This window comes from Globicephala melas, chromosome 20 (assembly GCF_963455315.2).
Source record: "Globicephala melas chromosome 20, mGloMel1.2, whole genome shotgun sequence".
Taxonomy (NCBI): domain Eukaryota; kingdom Metazoa; phylum Chordata; class Mammalia; order Artiodactyla; family Delphinidae; genus Globicephala; species Globicephala melas.
The window spans coordinates 36,898,274-36,916,125 of NC_083333.1; the positions used below are offsets into that span (position 1 = coordinate 36,898,274).

The following is a 17,852-nucleotide window of genomic DNA, read 5'->3' on the forward strand; positions in this document are numbered from 1 at the left end:
ATCTCCCTCTGTGGCCTTCCGGCCTCGAGTTTTCATCACATCGCTTCCTGGATGAAGAACCTACAAGGGTGAGGGGCCGGGGTTGGGGGTGATGGGTAAGAGGATCTCAAGGGGACTTAGGTAGGGGGTTCGGAGTGGCAGACTGGTGGGAAGCTCTGCCAGGATTCCTATTTCTGTTCCTTCCACCTGAGGCCCCTTTCCAGTCCTCTCATCCAAATGTCTCTCATTTCCAAGAGCCGAGACAGAGACAGAGAGATACCCAGAGACAGAGACGCCGAGGCACCAGCATCCCTCTCCGCTTCTGTCCCGCCCCACCGCTCTGACGGACATCCTCCACCAGCCAATGGCGCTCCCGATGTTCCCCGGAAGGGCCAATGAGAGACACAGGAGGGCGGAAGATTCCCCGCCCCCACTTCTAGGCTTGGTTGAGCCGTGCAGGTAGGTCCGGGGCCGGGGGAGCCGCCGTTGGCACTGGTGCCCGAGGGGTGGGGGCACGAGTCGGTAGGGGTGATGGTGGAGAAGGGTAGGAGGCCCCGACCGCGGGAACCCGGGGGGGCGGCCCGGCCAGGAGGCGGGGGGCCGACGGGCCCGGGGAGCGGGCGCCGCCGAGGGCCCTGGAAGCGGCTGGACTGGGGGAGCGGGGACGCGTGTGTGGGGCACAGGGACCCCCGCCCCGCGCCCACCCGCAGGCCTGGGCCCCAGGTTGCGGGCAGAGGGGCTGGGGCCCTGTTGCTCTGGGGGCGGACTGGGCCGGGCCCGGGGCCGGGGGCGCCGAGCAGAGCCCGGGGCGCCAGGCCGAGCCGAGGTGGGACGGACCGAGCGGAGAGGAAGGGAAGCTGCATCCCTCGGGCCGCCCCCTCCTGAAGCGAGCCGGGGCAACGGCCGCAGGCACCCCTGCCATGAGCCCACTCTCCCTTTCGCCCCCTCCCTAACAATGGGTTTGGGGCAGAAGGAGTCGCCCCACTGTGGGAAAGGGGATAGGTTTGGGACTGGGGTCCAGGGTGGGGGGAGGGGTGGGAACTCGGGCTCTCCCCTTTCTCATCGCCCCTTGGCTTTTGCGGTGGGGATCATGGAGGGGCTCTTAAGCCCTCCCGAGACTTGGGTCAAGAGTCAAACTCCCCCCTACCTTCCCCCCCCAAAAAAAATCCGACGAGCGGTAAGGAGAGTGATGCCAAGTCTTCGAAGCCGAAGTGGCAAACGCATAGGAAGAACACATCCACTCCAGAGGTTTTTATTTTTAATTTTTCTTAAAAATGAGAGTACTGTATATTCTTCGAATTTTTTGAAATTTATTTTACAGAGGTGGGTGCTGTTATTTTTGTCCCTACTCGGGCAAGCCTCCATTTTAAGCGAAGCAGTAACTGGTTAAGCTGGAATTTTCATTCAGGCCTAGGACGTGGGCAAGGATCCTACAAGAGGTCATTTAATCCATCCTCCTACCTCCAGACAAACTTGCCTCCCTCCCATCCTCAAAATTAATTTGTTTGGTTTGCTTTTAAAGATCTCTAGGAAAGAAGAGTCTTTTATTTGTTTGTAGCACTTTAGTCAAGAATGGATTTTACTTTTCATGTAGAATGGGCTCTGCAACTTAAACTCAAGAAAATTTAGGACAATCAGAATGATCAGAGAGGTTTTAATTTATTAAATAAAACTAAACGTGGCAAGGGGCTTTTTTAGGTGATCAGTTAACAAATCATTTTTTAATAGTGTTTATGAAGTACCCTGGATAATCATTTTTCTATCTGGGAAAAATGGTTTTGGCTTTCTAATTATTTGATAAGCAATTTTATATTACCTAAAATATGTGTTATACATTTAATCCAATTTTATGGAAAAATATATTTCTACGTACATATGGAGATACCTATACCACACACATTTGTCCTTTTCCAAAGGGGATGGTATTTTCTACATCTTTTTAAGATGGTGAGGCAAACAGTACTTCAAATCTCTGTCCAGATAGCTTAAACTATTTGTTTATTCATTTTAATTTGCTTATTCTTGATTATTTTTAGTCTAAATGAAAGTCCTCTCTTTCAGATACCTTCTTGAAACAAAAGATTTTCTTACCTGCTCGTACTTGGTGACTGGGGGATTACTAAGACTACCTTCCTGCTCATTTCTGAGTATTGTCTGAACTATTCCTGACACTATGAATGCTATTTGGATGCTTCTTAAGGTAAGATGTGTTTTGTTTTTTTTTAATTAAAGGCCTCATATTATTTCTTTTTCTTTACCATTGAGGATTTTCTAGTTCTTGAATTTGCAGTTCTTCAACCCTCTTACCCGACATTCCTTCCCCTCAAAAAAACTGTTGTGTTTGCTTCCTAGGACTGATTAGTTACTCCTTACTTTGTGTTGCTACTGTTCTTAATTATTGGTGTTAAAATATTAATGAATTAATGAATTTAATGAATGAATTAATTCATTTAATGAATGAATTAATGAAATTAATCTCAAATTAATTTCCATGAAAATGATGTGTTTATTTTTTAACTTTAAATTATGACAACCCACATAGTTGTAAAATTCTGTTCCAATCTCAGTAGGATGGATTGGCAATTCAGACAGCCAGGTCCACTTTCAAACAGGTACTTTAGTGTCATAGATACTGGGGTGTGTCCCACTCTTGCAAATCTGTAGCTGAGTCATGTGTTACAGAAGATGTGTCACTAGCCATTTATTTACTCTGAAACTTCATTTAGTATGTTAGAACATTCTAAGACCTGTTAGTTTATGTGTATATCTCTGTTGGAGAGTTCTCCTGCTATTTCCTGGTCGTTTGCATGCGAATTTACACCATTTTTCTCAACAGGTAGCACTCTGTGCCATGTTTCATCTCACAAGATGCACCTCTTTGGGGGCAGTGTGGGCAGATGATCTTTACATGAAAAAGCTCTCAGTGAAGTGGTGGTTCTCCAGTCTCTTGGCTACTTCAAGTTCTTGTACATATATGTCTCCATTAGGACTAAGCAGAGGACAAAGCTTCAGATACACGTAGGGAGGAAAATGGGAGGAAGGATGGGGAGGGATAAGGAGTGATGGAAGCCCCCCACCAGCTTCATGGGGTGGCACAGGTTGCTTCCTTCAGAGCTAAATACTAGTGTAGTTAAGATTGTTGTCTGGTAATCTGTCCTGTGGAATTCCAAATTAACGCAGTGAATAAATCAGATATTAATGCAGTCTGTGTAAACTAAATATTTGGATTGTGGGAAATCTTTAGGTAAATGTAGACTGAGTTCTCATCTTCATTTATGTTCCAGCTGCTATTGTTGGATGAGGAGTGCTTATATTAGTATAAAGGAAGCCAGAGAAACACAGTTTTTCTAGCCAGTCTCCCTGTAGAGTTGGAGGGAAACCCAGCCAGAAGTCCTGAACCTATAGAAACTGGAGGACCTTGTACAAGAATATTTCTCTTTGGTATTGAGTGTTTAGAGCCACGACCTGGCGGCATTTGTTGTCTTTAGGAAGCAGGCAAGGGGATATCCACAGGTTCTAGTTCTGTAGAAACCCAAGGAACTGGGGATCAATATATTAGATTTTTATTTTACAGTTTTAACTAATGGATTAGATACATAGAGGGCTGCTTTTTAAGATCTATATATCTATATAGATATAGATATCTGTATATCTATATATGACATTTTACCTCTAAATCTCTGAACCTGGGCAAATTCTGCACTAACCCTTGGAGTTGCACCAAAGCCCTCTGGAATGACAGGAATACAGAGTGAAGGCAGTACTCCATACTGTGTGTTACCACCTGTTAACTACTTAAGAATGTAGTTATGTGACTGCCTTAATTTCACCCTTTCATCAATGGAAGACCTCTTCTGAGTCTAAACAAATTTTTTATTTGCTAACATTTTCCTCCTCCTTTTATGACTTTAAAAAAAAACCTTAAAAACTGTAGTGTTTGATCTGGGCAGGGGAAAAAGGCACTTTTTGGGGGGGGATGGGAAAAGGATAGCATTGAATTTGCAGGATGGAAAATAAGAGAGAGGGAACCTTTTTCTCTTTTTCATTTGTGAATACCTTTAAAATGTTTCTGAGATGTGTTTTCAGATTGCAACTGCTTATTTTTAAATAAAAAAAGTTAGGCTAATTAAAATGTATACTTTGGAGCCAAAATATTTATTTTCTATAGTTCTTACGCTTTGTTTCTGATTATCTTATTTCAGAATGAACTCTAGTTCTATAAGGCATTACTTAAACGTTAGACCTCAGTATGTGCTTATTTCTTTTCCCAGGCTTATAGAAAATAGTGCCAATACTCACCCTTTTCAAGAATCAAAGTACAAAAAGAAACATAAATAACAAAGGAAAAATAACTCCAAACAAAAGCTCCTCAATTTAAGGCACTCTTTTTAAAAAAAAGAAAAAAAGAAAAAATTATTTATTTCGGTTGCGCCGGGTCCTAGTTGTGGCCCTCGGACTCTTAGTTGCGGCATGCATGCAGGATCTAGTTCCCCGACCAGGGATCGAACCTGGGCCCCCTGCGTTGGGAGTGAGGAGTCTTATCCACTGGACCAGCAGGGAAGTCCCTAAGGCACTCTTGTTAATTAGTTCCCATGGAGTTATTTAGCCCTTTCTCTATATCAGGGGTCTACAGCTTTTTTATTGCTAGCCATGACTAAGCATTATCAGTGATGTTTGGTGTTTTTATGTACAGTTGTCGGGGTTAGGGTATGTGTGAGATGGGAGAAGAACAGGGAGGAGGAGGAGGAGAATTGGGCGAGTTGGAGAAAAGATCAAAGTGAAGGTGAGATGGAGAGAAGAGATACAAGGTCTTTGGTGTGTGATATGGTACCACCATCAGTTGTCTCAGGTAGCTCTCAGGGACTGCTGGTTGCCTGTGTGCTAGTGCCTTGTGTGCTAGACTGAACTATGATGAAAACAAGTAAAAAGTATTCTTGACAAACAAAAGGACATAATTAAAATATGATCCAATAGGATATGGAAAGATCTCCAAGATAAACGGTTAGGCGATAAAAGCAAGATGCAAAGTGTGTATGATATGTTACCCTTTGTGTTTTTCGGAAAAAAAGAAGAGAGAAAAGAAAATTTGGCTTGTTGTATATGCATAAAAAAACACTTCAGAAGAATAAACAAGAAAATGGTGACATCGGTTACCTGTTAAGTCTAGAAACTGGGCAGGTAGAGGACAGAGTGGGAAGGAGACTTATCGCTGTATTGTATTTTTTTCACACTTTCCGATGTTTGATTCAAAATCAAAAAATACAAAAAATTTTTTAAAAACTTTCAGTCCTTACATCTTTTCTTCTTCTGTGTCTGGAAGTCAGAGAAATGTCAAGGGGCCACAAATGAGAGGGCAGATAGCTCTTGGACAGTGGTTGAAGGGATGCATATACAAAGGGTACTGTAATCTAGGGCACATTTTCTCCTGGGATCTTGAAGAATTTCAAATTTATAGGTTTATATTTCTAGTATTGAATTGCAAGGTCAGGCATTAAAAACTTTCACTTGTTCTTAAAGTGTTAGTAAAAAAAAGATTTTCATTGTTTATTCCCTCCAGTTGGCAATTAGATACACTATCACATTCTTGGTTATGTGATGTGGGACAATTTTAAGAAATTTTAAAATCTCCCGGAGGTTCAGGGTCCTCCTTTGTACTGGAAATGAAATTAACATTTACTTCAGAGGATCTTTGTGTATATTATATCTGCAATTTGGCTTAGTGAATTACTACTGTTATTAAAATAATTACTAAACATAATTATATGTTTAGTAATTATTATAGCTAGTGGTCATAGTGGGGGGCTCTGCCTGATGTTGGGCAAGTGTCTCATCCTTTTAGAGACTTGGTGTCCTCATCTGTGAAAAGTGTGTAATTGTAGTACCTAGATCCTAGGGTAGATTTTGTAAGGACTAAATGAGTTTGTTGATGCAAAATGCTTAGAATAACACTTGGTATGTGCTCGATAAACACAAGCTGCTAATTTTCTTCATGACATCTGTTTGCTAGGGCTGCCATAACAAAGTTCCACAAACTAAGTGGCTTAAACAACAGAAATGTATTGTCTCTCAGTTCTGGAGGCTAGAAGTCTGAGGGCAGGGGCATGCTCCATCTGAAGGTGCTGGGGCAGGAACTCTTCCAGGTCTCTCCTCTAGCATCTGGTAGGTCCTTGGCTTGTGGCAGCATAACTCCAGTCTGTACACAGAGTTCTCTCTGTGTATGTGTCTTTTTTGTTCAAAAATTCTCCTTTTTAAAAGGACAGCAGTCATACAGGATTAGGTCCCATCCTAATGAGCTCATTTTAACTTGATTACCTCTGTAAAGACTCTTTCTCCAACTAAGGTCACATTCTGAGGCACTAGGGGTTAGGAGTACAAAATTTCTTCGTGGGGGACAAAATTCAACCCATGACAACATCCATTAGCCTCATCAGCCCTGTAGACTGATGTTACTCATCATGGGTAGCAGACCGTCAACACCTACACATAGGAAATGAAAATTTTGGTGCAAATTGGTCACATGATTTAAAGAAGTAGATTATTTCTTTAGGTGTCTCTTTAATTTTTTTAATTAATTAATTTTTATTGAAGTATAGTTGATTTACAATGTTGTGTTAGTTTCTGGTGTACAGCAAAGTGATATATAACTGAATCACTTTTCCTTTTTTTTTTTTTTTTTGCGGTAAGCGGGCCTCTCACTGTTGTGGCCTCTCCCATTGTGGAGCACAGGCTCCGGACGCGCAGGCCCAGTGGCCACGGCTCATGGGCCCAGCCGCTCCGCGGCACGCGGGGTCCTCCCAGACCAGGGCACGAACCTGCGTCCCTTGCATCGGCAGGCGGACTACCAACCACTGCGCCACCAGGGAAGCCCCTGAATCACTTTTTCAGATGCTTTTGCATTATTGTTTCTCACAAGACATTGACTATAGTTCCCTGTGCTATACAGTAGGACCTTGTTTATCTCATTTGTCTTTAATATATAGATTTTGTTATTGAAGCTTTAGATTTATATAAAATTGAAACTTTAGAAGGTGGTAATATTCTTTTTCTTTTAGCTATCAGTAAAATTCTGATTTGAAAAATTAAGGTCAAGATTACAGTCTGTTCTCCATGTCTCATCCTTTGTGGAAATTGATGAAACATTGGGATTTCCTTACTGTGTAAGAATTAAGCCCAGGTATCTCTCTCTCTCGAGGGGTTTGGGAGCTAAGGATACTCAGTAATGTGGAATTAACACCTTCTCTGTGTAAATAAAGAGGTGTTTTATGTTCAATTAGATGCCATACTTGAAGAAGCCGGCATGGTTATACTCCAGCATTTAGCTTCTTTGGGGGGTTGACAGTATGGGTCATTCAAGAAATAGCAGGACCTTGAGGAAGTTCCTTCTCTGGCCTGACTGATTTGGCCCACCCTCTGCCTCCATTCCCCTCCTATTTGCCTTTAGGGTAAAGTTCAACCTTTTTGATGTAGCTTATAGACTCCTGATAATCTGGCTGCTGCTGACCTTTCTGTTTTGTTTTAAAATCTTACCTTTCTCAACTGGCCTGTATGTACCTTTGTTTGATGGTTTCCTCTCCTGAAACTAGTGTTACAACTTCAAAAGTTTACTTAGGTGAAAATTTTTCTGAAAGGTATTACATGCTTTTCTGCCTCTTTAAGAAAGCACTCTGGGGAATTCCCTGGTGGTCCAGTGGTTAGGATTCCTCGCTGTCACTGCAGACGGCCTGGGTTCGATCCCTGGTTGGGGAACTAAGATCCCACAAGCCATGCAGCCAAATTAAAAAAAAAAAAAGTGCTCTGAACAAAATTTCATTTTTTAGTAATAATTCAAAATTACGGAAGATCTACACTATGCCCACCACTTACTGTACTGTGCTGAAATGTCATGTGCCTTTGGAGGCCGTAAAATAAACCGTATTCATGGAGTAGTGTGCACGTATTACGTACCCTCGCGCTAGTCTTCATTTTCTTTAGTCTGTGATTATCTACTTTCCTGATCTCCTACCTTAGTATCTGGCTGTTACTGGCCTTGTTCCAGCCTCCAGAAACTCTCCCCTCTATTTTAATGCCTTCTTTCTGTGGTAGGTTAGGATATCAGCAAACTAAGCTTATATGAATTATTTGCCAAGGAAGAGTAAATAGATCTTTAACGATGGCTGGAGGGACTTTTCTATGGATAAGATAACATGAAGATGACAGCTTTTTGACAGTCTGATGCAAAATGATGTGGTTTTGCCTGTGTGCATGTTATGGAGAGGAAGGGTCCATTGCTTTCATCCAATTTTTACAGTGGTCTGGGACTGCTTTAGATAAATATGTGTTATGAAATTGCTTTGTTAGTTGTCATCAGAGGCTAGTTCCCAAATTCCTTCTCCTGTCTCCCTATCCTGAAGTGAAGGAGTTCATGATATTGGATAACTGTTTGGACTGTGGGCCGAGAGGCCATTTGACTAGGCCAGAGAGAGTGCTGACCAGGCTGAGGCAGAGCTGGGGAGAGAAGTCAAGCCGTGAGCGGGAGAGCAGCTCTGGGCATTGTTGTCTGGTTTGCTCCAGAGGACAGTGGGAGTAGCCATAGTAAGTTTTGGAAGCTCAGAGAGTATATTCACGTACTTGACTTGAAGAAATGGAAAAATATTATCTTTTAAAAAACTTATCTTTCTATTCTGAACAGTCTAGTGATTTTAGTTTTTGCTAGATTTTTTTCTTGCTTAGAAGTCATCTTGTGAAATGTTTGCAACCTAGATCATAATTTAATGAGACAGCTAGATAAGAGTGAAAACAGGAGTAAAAGAATCAAATAAAGAATATAAATTAATGTTACAATTCTAAAAGCATCTTAAGAAAAATTATTTATTTATTTGGTTGCACCGGGTCTTAGCTGCTGCAGGCGGGCTCCTTAGGTGCGGCAGGCGGGCTCCTTAGTTGCAGCTTGTGGGTTCCTTAGTTGCGGCTTGCGGGTTCCTTAGTTGTGGCTTGCCAGCTCCTTGTTTGTGGCACACGGGCTCCTTAGTTGTGGCATGCACGTGGGATCTAGTTCCCTGACCAGGAATCGAACCTGGGCCCCCCCTGCATTGGGAGCGCAGAGTCTTATCTACTGTGCCACCAGGGAAGTTCCTTTAAAAGCATCTGACTGTGGGGGCTTCTTCAGAAGTGGAACATTTGCCTTGCTTACAGAGAAAACCTCTTTCCCCCAGTGACTTTGCCTCTTCGGTCATAGAGCACAGAGCCTGTCAGGGAAGGGACTCTTCTTGGGCCCAACACTGTCCCTGTATTTGTTTCTTCTTATACTAGGCCACCTCTCTGGTCTCTTGAGCTGTTTTCTTCCTCCTTGTAGGGACCTCTGGCTGTCATTTGTACCTTTTCCCAACCCATTTTCACCCTCCCATTCCCTGTTGGCTCTTGTCCCTCAGCTTATAAACACACTCAAGTCTCTCACTTTACGAACACAAAACCCTTGAACTGCGACCACTGGTCCCTTTGCCAATGAAGTATTTGTGTAGCTTCTTCCTATGTGTTCCACTGTACCTGCCCTTACAGAGTCATCCCTTTCTGCACTTATCTTCTGAGGCCTCCTTGTGGTCTTTGACGCCATGGACCGTTCTCCCCGGCTGTGGTGGTAGTGGTCCCTCCTGGCTTCCTGTCGTCATTTCTGAAAGGCACTGTAGAGTTGTGATACAGAACATGGACTCTGCAGTGAGTCTCCTAGATTCAGATTTCAGCTCTGCACTTACTGTGTGCCTCTCTGTGCCTCAGTTACCTCACCTGAAAAATGAGAAAAATAATATTAAAAATAATGGCACTTAACATTACAGGACTGTCGTGAGGAGGAAATGAATTAATACATGAAAAGCATATAGATGAGTGCCTGGCACACAGTACAGTACAGATGATCTGAGTGCTGGCTCTTTCCGGCATCGCTGTCATCTCTGGCTGTTCTTTCTCAGTTTTCTTTGCACACGTTTTTTCTCTTTCAGTCAGTGTTTGCCTTGCCTTGGCCTTCTCTCCTCCCAGCCTATGTAGTTCCTGAGTAACATCTTAGATTTGTGTCTCACTCTGTATGAGTCGCACATCCATATACTGATGATCTGCAAATGTGTTTTTCCCAGCGCTAAATGGTCTCCTCATATGACCATATGTTTCCTCCCTATGGCTTACCTGGCTTTCGAGGTGAAGTTCAAACACTTGCCAAGCACACAGGCCCTTGGCCCAGATCACTTCCTCTGCTCCTTCCTGAGCTGTCTGCGCTCAGCAGCGTTAAGCTGCTGTTTGTAGTTCCTTCTGTACACCTTGTTGCTCCTTTGCCCCTGGGCCTTCACACAAGCAGTTGCCACTGTTTAAAGTGACCTCCTGCCCTGTTCTAGAAACATACTTGTCCTAGTTCTTTAATAACAGTGAGGTGTAGTAACAGCAGTAACTAACGTGGAGAGCTTCCTACGTACCCAGGCTTTGCCTTTGTGTGTGCATCCCTAGCACTTCTGTTGTACAGTGATTGCAGGTTTGCTTCTCCGTGCAGCTAGTCTCCAAGTTCTTTGAGAGTAGGGGCTGTGTCCTGTCTTTCATCATCACTGCTTGCAAAGTGATGACATGTAGTAAATGTGTGTTGAATGAATGAATGGTCTGAGCACTGCACTGCCCAACCTGTGAAGTGCATCTTTAAGAGGGTATCAGTGGGAAAGCTGAGTTAGTTACATCCATTCGCCAGTCCTGGCCTTACCCTTTGGAACTGTAGGACCCAGTCTGTTTAGTGTGAGCAGCTTTGTAGCTTTGGAATAAGGGTTACAAAGAGGGTTTTGTTTTTAAATCGTTCATTGAATGATGAAGGGTGCATAGGTGTTTTTGTTTTCTTATTTTTGCTTTTAAAAAAGAGAACCAGTGTGCTGACAACCAGGGTCATCTGGCAACTAGAATGTTTTTACATTGTTGGAATAAAGTATAGGGACTTCCCTGGTGGTCCAGTGGTTAGGACTTGGGCACTTTCATTGCTGTGGCCCTGGGTTCAATCCCTGGTCAGGGAACTAAGATACTGAAAGTACCCACGTGGTGCGGCCATAAAAAAAAATAACAGTAATAAAAATAAAGTATAGAGAAATGAATTTTATGCTTGTAATGTTCCATCCAGGTAGTAATTTGGCAGTGAACTGATTATAATTTAAACATTTTTGTGACACTAACCATTAAACATTAGTGATCAGGTGTCCCCTTTCTCCTTTCCCATCACAGCTCTGTTAAATATGGGTTTAGACACATAATGTTTTATCTTTTATCACCGTGTATAAATTGCGTTCGTAGCAGCAGCCCAGAAAATGGCAAGCTTTTAAGTGTAGTCTACGTGGTACTTTAATCTAGGTCTTGACCATGGTAGTGATTTTTTGGCCAGCAGGGGGAGCCGAAGTCACTGATATGTGACTCCATCTCAGCTGGTTTTCAGTTTGTCAAGGCCCAAAGAAAGTAAAAATGCCTTACTGACAAAGGTCATGATCAGAGTTCACAAAGAAGAAACACAAATGACCAAGAAGCATATAAGAAACATTTTTATTCTGATAAGTAATCAAAGGAATTCAGATTAAAATGATATACTACTTTTTTTTAACCTATCAAATTGGCAATTGAACTGTATGGTCAAAGGTAGTGAGGGGGCAGTCTCTAAAACTGCTAGTGGAAGTGTGCATTGGGCCCAATTTTTCTGGAAGGTATTTTGGCAACATATATCAAAAAACCTTAAACTGTCTTTTAACTAAGTAATTCCACTTCTAGGAATTTATCTTAAGGGGGAAAATATAGAGATATATAGAAAGATTTGTGAACAAAGATATTCATTGTAGCATTATTTATACAAGTGAGAATTGGGAATAAACTTGAATGAGCAGTGAGATTAATGGGTAAATTATGGAGTATTTAAGGGTGAATTATTATACAGCCATAAAACTTTTTTTTTTTTTTTGCTGTACGTGGGCCTCTCACTGTTGTGGCCTCTCCCGTTGCGGAGCACGGGCTCTGGACGTGCAGGCTCAGCGGCCATGGCTCACGGGCCCAGCCGCTCCGCGGCATGTGGGATCTTCCCGGACCGGGGCACGAACCCATGTCCCCTGCATCGGCAGGCGGACTCTCAACCACTGCGCCACCAGGGAAGCCCATAAACTATTTTTAAAGAACTTTTAATGTCTTAGAATGTTGAGTATATGATAAATGAAAAATTCAGGATATAGAGATATATAAGGATTCTAAATATATAAAAGATAAAGAAGGTACACACACACACACACACACATATATATATATGTATATATATAGCACACATGGAACAATGCAAGAATTAGGGGCGCTGACCTCTGTGCAGTAGAAAATCCACATATAACTTTACAGTAGGCCCTTTGTATCCGCAGTTCCACATCCAGGGATTCAATTGAGCATTGCATAGTATGTATTGATTGGAAAAAATCCGAGTATAAGTGGAGCAGTTCAAACCTGTGTTGTTCAAGGGTCAACTGTACATAGATAAAGGACTAAAAAGAACTATAGGGCTTTCCTGGTGGTGCAGTGGTTAAGAATCCGCCTGCCAATGCAGGGGACATGGGTTCAAGCCCTGGTCCAGGAGGATCCCATATGCCGCGGAGCAACTAAGCCCATGCGCCATAACTACTGACCAGTGCTCTGGAGCCTGCGAGCCACAACTATTGAGCCCGCGAGCCTAGAGCCCGTGCTCTGCAACAAGAGAAACCACTGCTCTCCGCAACTAGAGAAAGCCTGCGCGCAGCAACAAAGACCCAATGCAGCCAAAAATAAAGAATAATAAAAAAATTTTTTAAATTATAATAAAAATAAAAAGAACTATACCAGCAAGCCTTACTGAGTCTGTTAGGGGGCTGTCAGCCAATTGTCATGTCTCAGTTGGCACCAAGGAATGTTTTGATGTGAGGCAATTATCTTATAAGCTGTTAACCTCAGAAACTTAAGGCCTCACCTCAGATGTCACTTCTATCCTGTAGGAGCCCAGAATGGACTTAATATACATAAATTTGTATACTTCTTGAGTATTCTTAACCCTAAATACTGCTTGGTGATAACACGTTCTACAACTTTCTTTTTGTCTTTTGTGGAAAAAAAGATCTACCTTTTCAAGTTTAAAAGCTTAAGGTATTGTACCAAGATTTGGTGAATAAATTAGTATTTACCATATTGATACATTTTCTGATTTTGATCATAGTGCCCCTTGGCTTTCATGTTTCTCAGTTGAAGATGATTGATTTTAAAATGTAATCTCCAGTGACATCTCCTTCAGCCTCTTAGTCGTTCCATTTACGTATACTTCTCTGGATCTTTGTCAGCATTGCTTTGCCTTTCTGGATTTATGGTAACCAATCATAACTGCGTTTCAGATATAGCTAAAATTATGATTTGTTAGAAGGATAGGAAAATATGTTCTGTTCACGGTCTTTTCCTTGTTGGCAGTAGAATTTGCAATCCCTCCCCGTTTTGCATACAAAAATCACATTGTCTTTAGGTAACATTCTGTAATTATTCAAAAATTTCTTTTTTAACTAGAAGGCATGCATCCTTTAGGTACAACTTGGATTTTTTTTCCTGTAAATGCTTTACTTTTCGTTTTTCCATGCTGCATGCTGTTAATACCTGCTGTTTTCGTGCCTGCAGTACTTTAGGCGCTTGTATCTCAGCGGGCTCTTAGAGATAATTCAGAGTAAGAATCACCCTTTCAGTCAGGTCTGGTCTGGTGCTTAGAAAGCTTGACCTTATGTTAGTTGAAATGTGTCCCTCTGCAGTTTCCACTTTGGGCCTGATTTTGTCTACACGGGAACTGCCTGGAGCAACTCTAGTTTCTCTTCTGCTGGACAGCCCTGCAGATATTTAGATACCTTTCATGCTTGCAAAGTATTCTCTAAACTGAAAATACATCCTAGTTTTTGCAAATGTTTCTCATTTGATATACTTAAAATTTTTTTCCACCTCTCAGTTCCCTTATTTTTCCAACTTAGTGCAATATTTCACTGTCAGGAAGCTCATCATTCCATCTGCAAGATGGGGAATTCTCTGTATACCTTTCATATAATTTATGAAAATGTTAAATATAGCATTTCTAAAACATTACCTAAGATCAATCGTCTGCTTATACTTCCTGGGGAAGTACCTTAGTGTCCGTCCACCCATAGTTTTCTATGCGTCATGCCCTGTGTAAACCTGCCCCCTTTGCGCAGTACACGGTGTGTCAGTCTCATAAACCACACCCCATCCACGGGAAATAGTCTCAACTCTGTGGCCACTCAGGCTTTTTAAAAATAGCCTTTTATTTAGACTCTTATCAAGACTTTTATAAAAGCCTAAATAAGTTATATACTTTCTCCTCAGAGAATTTGGGTAGACTGGTGTGGTGTGATTTCTTCTTTTAGAAAACATGTTTGTCTTTTCCTCAGAAGGTTATTTATGCTGATATGTCTTCTGATCTCATCCTCTAGTAGAGGTTTGCCAGTTTGACCGATTTGAAGCTCACAGCCAGAGCCTTTCTCTTGAATAGATGGGAGTTATATTGATGGCATGTTTTTGTTCATTTTTGTTCAGCAAATATTTATTGAGTGCCAAAATATGCCAGGAGTTGAGCAAGGGGCTGGGTAAATGTTGTTGATAAAGGAAAGAGATCTGGATTCCGTCCTCTTACGTCTTATTGGAGGTCACTTCTCTCAGATGACTGTCAGTAGGTTCTTCCTTGCAATTTTATAATTTTATAAATAAATTCTTCTAAAATGTGAGTACTTTGAGACTTCATGACTACCTATCATCTGATATATTAGTTTGGAAGCATCTTGTTTGTTTAATGATGAATTTGATTCACTGTCAGTGATTCATATGCTTTAAAGTAGAAATAGATTTCTTCCTCATATCTTCTTCAGTAAGTATTGAAGCAAATTACAGTTAGGCCTGTCAGTTGTCTTGCTCTTATCACTGTTTATACCCTGTTTATCAAGTGCTCCATCCAGTCATTATTCAGCATCTGGCTTTTTATATATTTAAACCACCTCTCTGTGGCTTTGCATTTTCTTGCAAGGTTTATTTATTTATCATATATATATCTATTTTTTAAAATTAATTAATTAATTTATGGCTGTGTTGGGTCTTCGTTTCTGTGCGAGGGCTTTCTCTAGTTGTGGCAAGCTGGGGCCCCCTCTTCATCATGGTGCGTGGGCCTCTCACTATCTCGGCCTCTCTTGTTGCGGAGCACAGGCTCCAGACGCGCAGGCTCAGTAGTTGTGGCTTACGGGCCCAGTTGCTCCGCGGCATGTGGCATCTTCCCAGACCAGGGCTTGAACCCGTGTCCCCTGCATTGGCAGGCAGATTTTCACCACTGCGCCACCAGGGAAGCCTTATTTATTATATTTTTAAAAATATTTATTTATTTATTTTATTTAGGCTGCGCTGCATCTTAGTTGTGGGATCTTTTAGTTGTGGTGCACGGACTCTTTGGTTGCAGCTTGCAAACTCTTAGTTGCAGCATGCATGCGGGATCTAGTTCCCCGACCAGGGTTCAAACCTGGGCTCCCTGCATTGGGAGTTCAGAGTCTTACCCACTGGACCACCAGGGAAGTTCCTCTTGCAAGGCTTTAATTGTTGTTTTGCCTACAGAGGCCTTAGTTCTCCTGATCTGCTATAATTTATGGTATTTTATTGCTTTTCCTCATTTTTATTGTCTATTTTGAGAAAAGTTATTTTCCTTCTCCTCTCCCCACCCCTACTTTCCTCCGCTCCCCCCACACTACTTAGCAATTTAAACATTTTGTTAGAGCATCTGACTTTTTTGCTTTCTTACAGTCAAGTATTTTTAAAGTCCATCTCTATGCTTTGTATTACACATTTGCCTTTTAAACATAACTTTAGTTTTATCTAGCCAAAGTCTAGATCTTCCTTCTAAAATTGGGTAACCATATAATACACTTCTAGTTTTTCCTGACTTTACAGAATATTGGTTAAGTGTGTTTCTTATCTCTATTACTAGTGAGTCACATATGTCAGTTTCTGATTATAATTTAGAACCAAGTTCTGTTATATGTGTATGTCTTAGTAGGTTCTAATTTTTTTTTATGAAAGCATTTATTTTGTTATTTAAATTTTTATATCAGTTCCCTTCAAAGAAGTTTTGTAGTGTTGAACACACAGATTCTTGAACCACACATCATTGTTACTATTGTAGTTTTCAGGTTTCTGAATCATTGAGCTTTAGAGTTGAGAAGAAACCTTGGTTTAAGTTAGTCAGGCTGTCTTGTTTTCTACATGAGGAGACTGAGAGCAGTGAAGTCATTTGCCCTAAGTCACATCACTGCTTGGTGGTAGAACTAGAACTTGAATGCCAGTCTAGCATTAATCACATCAATCTGTTGATTGCTAGGGGATAGTTCATCTGCTAATCACATCTATATTGATTGGACCATGAAACAAAAATAAATTGTTGATTTATAGGGGCAAAAATAAAATGATCAATCTGGCTCGGAAATGAGTTGACTGATCAGCATATTCTTTCCTGTTCAGCACATGCTTTTCCTCTCAGATCCTGTATTTGTGAACCAGGGCAGTTTTCTTTATACTCCAGGTAGAACTGGGAATGACAAAGCCAAGTTTTTTCTCTTTGAACTACCCTTTTACAGAAGCCTTGCCAACCATCTGTTATAATAATCTTTGGGCAGAGTATAGTATTGCTACTTTTGTTTAAGCTTTTAAAATAATAATACATTCCACTCCTATCTCACTGAAGATAACTCTTCCAGGAATAGGATTTTGTGTTCTTTAAACTCTTCACTGGCTTACTGATGTCCTAGTTTGTATCATTCCTATAGATGACTGATTTTATCTATGACATGTTGTATCTTCCTCATTTCATTCTTACATAAAGTAATTTAGAATAATTTACTTGAGTAAGTTGAATAACTTGAGTTTGACGAGGACCTAACTTTTGCTTATATATACTGCTGGCAGTGAGGTTGCAAGTGTAACATGGAAGCACATTAGTGCTCTGAGGTAATCTCTCAAGTGGAAATAAATTGCAGAATTACGGCTTGTCTTCTGATATTTTTACAAGTAGTTTAACATTGTTTTTGCACAGTGAAGTTTAGAAATTAAGTATTATTTTGGCTTCATCTTTTTTTTTTTTACAGCTTTACTGATATTCATTTCACATATCATAAAATTTACCCATTTAAAACATACAATTTTTTTTTAGTGTATTGACAGAGTTGTGCATCCATCACCACAAACTAATTTTAGAACATTTCCAACACCCCCAAAAGAAACCCTGTATCTATTAGTAGTCACTCTCTATTTCCTTTTGTCCCCTAGCCCCTGGCAGCCACTAATCTAGTTTCTGTCTCTGTGATTTGTCCTTGCTGGACATTTCATATAAATGGAATCATACAGTATGAGCTGTTTTGTGACTAGCTTCTTTCACTTAGCATGTTTTCAAGGTTCATCCGCGTTGTATCATATATCAGCTTTTCATTCCTTTTATGGCTGAGTAATATTCCATTGTATGGATATACCCCATTGTGAGGGTTCCAGTTTCTCCACATCCTGTCAACACTTGTAATTGTTTATCATTTTGATTATAGCCATGCTAGTGGGTGTGAAGGGGTATCTCATTGTGGTTTTTTCTTTTTTCATTGTGGTTTTGAATTCATTTTTCTGATAGCAAATGATGATGGGCTCTTTTCATATGCTTATTAGCCATTTGTGTATCTTCAGAGAAATGTCTATTTCTGTCACATTATTTGCCATTTTTAAACTCCATTGTCTTTTTATTGTTGAGTCCTAAGAGTTCTTTATATATTCTGGATACAAGTCCCTTGTCACACATGAATTTTAAATATTTTCTCTCATTTCAT

The 17,852-nt window shown here is 41.1% G+C and overlaps 1 protein-coding gene across 3 annotated transcripts in view; it reads left to right on the plus strand.

Annotated features, from left to right (window-relative positions):
* The first annotated feature begins 306 nt into the window (after positions 1-306).
* KANSL1 (KAT8 regulatory NSL complex subunit 1) overlaps positions 307-17,852 on the plus strand; it is a 171,356-nt gene continuing 153,810 nt past the window's right edge. For 2 of the 3 annotated variants that reach the window (XM_030850034.3, XM_030850039.3), the window contains exons 1-2: positions 1,072-1,227; positions 2,041-2,179. The gene's annotated coding sequence lies outside the window, so the exon portion shown is untranslated. Of the gene's footprint in view, positions 439-1,071; positions 1,228-2,040; positions 2,180-17,852 lie in introns of those variants that run through there. The other variant, XM_060290584.2, reaches the window with a different exon arrangement.